This window comes from Neophocaena asiaeorientalis, unplaced genomic scaffold, assembly GCF_003031525.2.
Source record: "Neophocaena asiaeorientalis asiaeorientalis breed wild unplaced genomic scaffold, Neophocaena_asiaeorientalis_V1.1 scaffold520, whole genome shotgun sequence".
In the NCBI taxonomy this organism is placed as follows: domain Eukaryota; kingdom Metazoa; phylum Chordata; class Mammalia; order Artiodactyla; family Phocoenidae; genus Neophocaena; species Neophocaena asiaeorientalis.
The window spans coordinates 233,715-239,062 of NW_020173732.1; positions in this window are offsets into that span (position 1 = coordinate 233,715).

A 5,348-nucleotide genomic window follows, 5' to 3' on the forward strand; every position below is an offset into this window, starting at 1 on the left:
ATATATATATATATGAATATATATATATAAATATATATGTGTGTATGATGTGTATGTATATGTATGTATTAGATCAACCTTGTTAAGTTTGTTGCTCCAATCTTCCATATCTTTACTAATTTTGAATGTTTGTTGTTTGACTTATCATATTAAAAAATGCCCAGGTAGGAGTCATATTTCTGTACCTAAGGAAAATGATAATAGAGTAGTTTTGCTTACTAATGTGATATGAAAAATTCTTCAAAAATCAGGAAAGAGATAATTGGTGAATATGATGTACATTTTAAAATTATTATTGAAGTTTTATGCAGTATATAGTAATGTTATATGGTATTAATTCACAATTTTTTTTGTCTAAAGCTTTTGCTAAAATAATTACAGTATCAATGTCATTATTACTTATTATCTTCATAATTGACATGATTATCATCATGATCATTGATACCTTTTTTTGAGTCTCATTGTATCATAGACACAGAATACTTTTTATACAACATTTTTTTTTTTGGCTGTGCCAAGGGGTATGTGGTTCTCAGATCAGAGATCAAACCCGTGCTCCCTGCAGTGGAAGCACAGAGTCTTAGCCTCCGGACCACCAAGGAATTCTCTATATACACTATTACTTCCTTATGAAAGTTATTTGAAAAATCTGCTAAGACAGCTGCCATTTGTAGATGAGGAAACTAAAGGTAAGAGGCTATGTAACATATTCTAAATCAAATAGTTTTACGTACCAGAGCTGGGATTGTGAGCAAGTGTGTCTGATTTTAAAGTCTTTGCTATTTGCTTCTATTCTTTATACTTCAATGCATAACCAACTTGTTTTTTCATATTTTCTCACAAAGATCATCTTTCCACTTATAGCTATAGTGCCTTGTGAATGTGTGTGTGTGTGTGTGTGTGTGACTGTCCAGCGACAGACACCTTTCCTTACTTTGATTCTGATACCTGAGCCTGGGTCACACAAACCAGGCTGAACTGTTCAAGCTGCGCTTTCCTCGTGTGGCTGGACACAGACATAAAACTGCAGAGAACACAGATTTTCAAGCTCCTTCTTTCTGCTTACCTAGAAGTCTCCTTCAGGCTGTAGGCACCTCAGTGGTGTTACTATCAAGCTAAGGATGGTGACCTGAAGTTACAACATAAGAAGTAAATAAATTTCCAAATAAGGAGTTTGTTTCAAGACTGTTCCTCTGTACTTCTATAAGCAATCCCAAATACGAAACTGCTTTTCCCCCTTAGGGTAGAAAGGTAGAAGGATTCCTCCACAATCTAGGCAAAAAGTAAGATCCTAACTATATCAGGGTGGATAATCCTAACTATATCAGGGTGGATAACCCTAACCTCGGATTGGGGTTCTTCAAACAAGGGAATAAAAGTCCAACATCAAAATTTCTGGATCATTAAGTTATGCATGAGAGTTTTTCACACTGAATTTGACTTTTATGTGCTTTCTTGAGTTTAAGAACCTATTTACCCACTAACGTTGTACATGTTTTACCCATCAGTATTATTCTTAAACAAATTCTCTCTTGACTTTTAGAAATACATTTTCAATTCCTTATCTCACACTAAGATAAATGTATCTATAACTTAAAGAGTTACCAATCCAAGAATATTTGTATGCTAATAAAAATCAAAGTCCAATGTTTAGAGGCAACAATACGGAATTTCAAGAATTACCTTCTCTATAAGCATTGTTTTTTTCCCGACCCTTTAATTGTATTATTCAAGAGCATCACTTACAAAGTTTACTGACAAGACCATCCCCTCAAAACAGACATAGCACCTTCAGTTGCCCTTAAATTTTTTCTTTCTGTACCTTGCTTACAGGTGCTTCACATTTGATCACCAGGGGCTAATTACTTCATTTTCCTTCCACTATCAGTTTTATATGCAATCTCTCTCTTTATGGAACTGTAAAAAAGTAACAAACAGAAACATCAATTAAATAGAATTGGGAGACAAGAAGGGGGAGGATAGGAGAGCCCAATGGAAAGAGAAAGGCTCCTCTTCTTTCCTGGCAACAACTCAACCAGTGAAAAACCATGGACTCTTTGTTTACTATAACCCTCCCAACTTCCTTTTACCCTCTATAAGTTCTTTTTTTTTTATACGTGGGCCTCTCACTGTTGTGGCCTCTCCCGTTGTGGAGCACAGGCTCTGGACGCGCAGGCTCAGTGGCCATGGCTCACGGCCCAGCTGCTCCACAGCATGTGGGATCTTCCCGGACTGGGGCACGAACCTGTGTCCCCTGCATCAGCAGGTGGATTCTCAAGCACTGCGCCACCAGGGAAGCCCTATAATTTCTTTTTTAAAAAGTTTTTATTGGAGTATAGTTGAGTTACAATGTTGTGTTAGTTTCAGGCGTACAGCAAAAGTGAATCAGTTATACATTTGTATGTATCCATTCTTTTTCAGATTCTTTCCCCATATAGATTATTACAGAATATTGTGTAGAGTTCCCTGTGCTATACGGTAAGTTCTTGTTAGTTATCTATTTCACATATAGTAGTGTGTATAGGTTAATCTAAATCTCCTAATTTAACACTTCCTCCCACATTTACACTTTGGTAATCATAAGTTTGATTTTGAGATCTGTTTGTTTCTGTTTTGTAAATAAGTTCATTTGTATCATTTTAAAAATTAGTTTCCACATATAAGTGATATTATATGAAATTTGTCTTTCTCTGCCTGACTTACTTCACTTAGTATGATAATCTCTAGATCCATCCATGTTGCTGCAAATGGCATTATGTCATTCTTTTTACAGCTGAGTAATATTCCATTATATATATATATATACCACATCCTTATCCATTCTTCTGTCAATGAACATTTAAGTTGCTAACTCTCTATAAGTTCTCCTCCCCTTGCTGCTCTATGTGGCCTTGAACTTGGCTCACCATGGTTGCAGACCCTGAATTGCAATTCTTAGCTAATCCTGAATAAACCTATTTTTGCTGGAGAAATAGCTGGCAGTCTATTTGTTTTAGATCAACAGAACTGAACAACTTTGTTTCAGAATTAGTGGATAAATGTGTATTATAGGTATTCATTATAGATGAGCATATATTGTTACTGTTTCCTCATGGAGGGTGCAAAAAAACTGTTGAGGAGACTGGGAATATTAGATGTAGTATAATTTAGTGGGTACAGTCTTGGGTATTGAAATTAGTCAGATCTAGATGAAAACTACAGGCATATCTCAGAGATATTGTGGGTCCAGTTTCAAACTACCACAAAAAGGGAATATCAAAATAATGCAAGTCTTACCAATGTTTTGGCTTCCCAGTACACACAAAAGTAATGTTTACACTATACTGTAGTCTATACTAAGTGTGCAGTAGCATTATGTCTTAAAAAACAATGTATATACCTTAATTTAAAAAATAGTTTGTGGCTAAGAAATATCATCATCTGAGCCTTCAGCAAACCATAATCATTTTGCTGGTGGAGGGTCTTGTCTCAAAGTTGAGAGCTGTTTACTGATCAAGATCGTGGTTGCTGAGGTTGGGGTGGCTGTGGTAATTTCTTAAGATAAAGCAACACTGAAGTTTGGCACCCTGATCAACAATTTCCTTTCACAAATGATTTCTCTATAGCACGCAATGCTGTTTGGTAGGATTTTACCCACAGTAGAACTGCTTTCAAAATTTGAGTCAATCCTCTCCGACCTTGCCACTGTTTTCAACTAGGTTTATGTAATATTCTAAATCCTTTGCTGTCATTTCAACAATCTTCATGGCAACTTCACCAGTAGTAGAGTCCATTTCCAGAAACCACTTTCTTTGCTCCATAAGAAGCAACTCCTCATCCACTAAAGTTTTATATTTATAACAAATATAATAATAAGAAAGCTTGAAATATTGTGAAAATTATCAAAATGTGACACAAAAACACGAATTGAGCAAGAACTGTTGGGAAAAATGGTGCCAATAGACTTGCTTAATGCAGGATTGCCACAAACCTTCAATTTGTAAAAAACACAGTATCTTTGAAGCACAATAAAGGGAAACACAATAAAATGAGGTCTGCCTGTATATCACTTGTCCTTATTAGAAGTATGATGTTGAACAAATCATTTTAACACACTTATTCTCATAGGAGGGTTAAACAAAGTAATGTATATAAAGTGCTGGGCAAATAGTAAGGACTCAGTAAATGTTAACTAAACCAAAACAAAAACAACCTCAATGGAAACTTAGGAGTGCACCTGGATTTCATAGTCCTGTTGAGAATTAGATTGGGTCATTAATCAACTTAACTTTGCTTTCCACAGCTAAAATGTATTTGTAAACTATTTATACTTTATAAAATGAAGACATTAGGTAATGACTACAACTCAGACCCTAAAGCAAAATTCCCTTGATTTTATGTGTTTGAATTTTCATATAAACTCTCTGTGTCAGAACTCTGCTAATGTTTAAGTCACATGCTAGCCTTCTTGGATCAGTTTTGCATTCTTGACCATTCATTCAATCAATAACAAGTTATCTTATATCTACTATGTACCATGACTGTATTATTTGTGACTAGCGTAAAGTTGCATAAGATGTTGCCACTGCTTTTAAGGTATGCACAGGTTTAGTAGAGGAGGCAGATATGTAAACAACTAATGATAACAATAGTTATCTGTATGAAAATCACTTGTTATAGAAACTGCAAGTGACAAATATCATAAAAAAGGTTGACCTGGGCTTCCCTGGTGGCGCAGTGGTTGAGAGTCCGCCTGCCGATGCAGGGGACACGGGTTTGTGCCCCGGTCTGGGAAGATCCCACATGCCGCGGAGAGGCTGGGCCCGTGAGCCATGGCCACTGAGCCTGCACGTCCAGAGCCATGACAATACTCAGTGTGGAATAGTAAGATTCAGAAACTTTATCTTATGTACAAAATTAGGACAATAGAGCAAGACACAGGGAGATGGGTGCCAAGTTGACCTCTTCCCGCAGTGGGATATAACAGAGCCATACAATGTTTTGTCACTATTAGCTACGTAATTATGAGCCCTACTTTTATCTTCTGTAAATTGGGGTAATAAAACTTTCATTTCAATATTTATTCTGAGGACTTGTTCTTTCACCCAATAATATTTATTAAATCATTATTCTGCCAGACAGTGTGGTAAGTGGTGGATTAAATAAGACAATGTAAATAATGTACTTAATACATGGCAGGCCCTCAATAAAACACAATGATATAAGTGGTAGTAATCAACTAACAATAATAACAGTTATAATTTATTGAATATATTCTATGTGATACTTACCTTCATTATTTGGAAATGTTTCCCACAACTCCCAATATCACGATTAATAATATTATTCATTATATTATTATATAAAAT